The sequence below is a fragment of the Lipotes vexillifer genome, unplaced genomic scaffold (genome assembly GCF_000442215.2).
Source record: "Lipotes vexillifer unplaced genomic scaffold, Lipotes_vexillifer_v1.1 scaffold753, whole genome shotgun sequence".
In the NCBI taxonomy this organism is placed as follows: Eukaryota; Metazoa; Chordata; class Mammalia; order Artiodactyla; family Lipotidae; genus Lipotes; species Lipotes vexillifer.
The window spans coordinates 1,134,075-1,136,738 of NW_006783618.1; positions in this window are offsets into that span (position 1 = coordinate 1,134,075).

The following is a 2,664-nucleotide window of genomic DNA, read 5'->3' on the forward strand; positions in this document are numbered from 1 at the left end:
TCAGACACACAGAACCAACACTTTGTTGGGCATCTTCACTTGTATGTCCTTAAACTAAATTCTTGTTTACACCAAAGTTTGCCTCTTTCTGTACAGCCTCCTCTAATTACACCACTGTGCGCTTCCAATTGCTCATTTCTTTTCAGGATAACTGCTATAGTTCCCAGTCTAATCATCCTCTGATAGAAGACTGATCTTCCTAAAATGCAAATCTGACCATATTACTTCCATCCTTAAAATACTTTAATAATTCCTTATCATCTTTTTTTTTAAACATCTTTATTGGGGTATAATTGCTTTACAATGGTGTGTTAGTTTCTGCTTTATAACAAAGTGAATCAGTTATACATATACATATGTTCCCATATCTCTTCCCTCTTGCATCTCCCTCCCTCCCAATTCCTTATCATCTTGAAGATCCTGTGTTATTTGGTCTAACTCTCCCTCACCCCTTCCTCCAACACACATCTATTCCTTGTGTTCCTGCCTTATTAAATTTGAATTCTCTCCCACGGTCCTGCTTTGGTGCATGCTATTCCCTCTGTCTAAAAGGTCCTTCTTTCCCCTTTTGTTCTCTTGGCTAACTTCTTGGCCAGCCCCTCTACCCCAGCATTCTTCAACCTCTCCTGTGTATACAACCATAGCATAATATGCAGACTTCTCTTGTTGATCTTTACATGATGTATCATAATTGTGTGGTTTGTAATTGTTTATTTTGCTACCTCTTCCCTTTGAGCCCTTTGAAGGTAGGATATGTGTCTTTTATTTTCAGTATCCCAAGTACTTAATATGCCTTATAACAAGAGTGTAATACATGTTTGCTGAGCAAATAAATAAATGAACAAAGGAAAATGGGGAATGGGTAGGTCTCTTCAGATCACTGAAGAGTGGAAAGGCTGAGAAGCAAGAGCAAATGTAGAAGGATAATTTCAGAAAGAATGTTCTAAATGTTTTCCTCTAGGACAGCAGAAAGGAGGGAAGAAATAGATCAGTTTGAGGTCAGGGGAGGAAATTGAAGGAGTCCTTGTTAGATAGTTTCTATTTTTCCTTAATGTAATAGGTAAGGCCCTCCTCTTTTCTCAAAGACTGTCATGTGAATGAAGGTGTAGAACGGCTTCTTTGAATCTCAAATTCCATGCCTGCCAAACACTTGATTCTATATTCTTTATCCCACAAACCTTATCTCTTGTGAAATTTTAAGAGCCAAGGAGATCATATAATATAAGGCTTTGGGATCTTTAGATAAGTCAATGGACCTACTGATTCTCACTTAAATATGACTTTAAATCCATGTCGCTGAAAGCTGCTAAATTCCAAAGCCCTTCCCATTTTAACACTCCTTTTAATTACTTCTGTGTATTGTCAATGCTGCAGTTCCTAGAACTGGAAACATTTTGTTTGCCTCCAAATTACTTTGAAAAAATTCACTAGACCTAACATTACCAAATAAAAAAAAATTTTTTTTAACTACAGACAGAAAAAGGGTAATACTGAGCAATGTTATCCTCCCACCGATATGTCTAGATTTTTTTGAGTCATGCTTAAAGTCTAACTAAATGGTCTGAAATTGGTTTAGGATTCCTTTCAGCCACCAATGCTAACTCACCTTAGGCTAACAACACTAGAGTTCAGTTGGTCTAAATTAGAACAAATTTTTATCCATAGATGGGGTGAAAACTTTAGGTGAGGATTAAGGTCATGGCCAAGGTACAAGAGGAGGAGGAAGTCTGAGTTAATTATAACCTAGGTTCTTCAGTCTTAATTCCAGGAAGCTGTCCCTTAGCTAGGTGGACAACTTGTTGATTGAGGAATATTCTCAGAGGAACTGGAAGCTACCAATCCCTGATTCTGAGATGAATTTCCACAAGTGAAGATGTTAGCATTGAAAGACTAGACTTTATGGTCACTTGAAGAAGCCTTTTGAGTAATAAGCATTTGGTTATTTTCTCTCCAGCAATCATGACTGGCCTGGAAGTTTTCCTAAAGGTTATCTTTTTCAAGGCTAGATGAATAAGCTTGTTTTGACATGTTTTTGAATCTATAATACAACGCATGCATTGTGTTTAGTTTATTCCTAGACTTAAAAAAAAACCTTCACTGTAGGGGTTTCCCTGGTGGCTCAGTGGTTGAGAATCTGCACGCTAATGCGGGGACACAGGTTCGAGCCCTGGTCTGGGAGGATCCCACATGCCGCGGAGCAACTAGGCCCGTGAGCCACAACTACTGAGCCTGCGCGTCTGGAGCCTGTGCTCCGCAACAAGAGAGGCCGCCATAGTGAGAGGCCCACGCACCGCAATGAAGAGTGGCTCCCGCTTGCCACAACTAGAGAAAGCCCTCGCACAGAAACGAAGACGCAACACAGTAAAAATAAATAAGTTAATTAATAAACTCCTGCCCCCAACATCTTTAAAAAAAAATACTCACTGTATATCTCTTGGAAGATAACTGAAGTAAAAAACCAAACAAAACCATAAGAGCATGGCCATCATTGCACAAGGCAGACCTCATAATCTGATACCAAAACGTAAGCCTAGGGCTTTCCCTGGTGGCGCAGTGGTTGCGAGTCCGCCTGCCGATGCAGGGGACACGGGTTCGTGCCCCGGTCCGGGAGGATCCCGCATGCCACGGAGCGGCTGGGCCCGTGAGCCATGGCCGCTGAGCCTG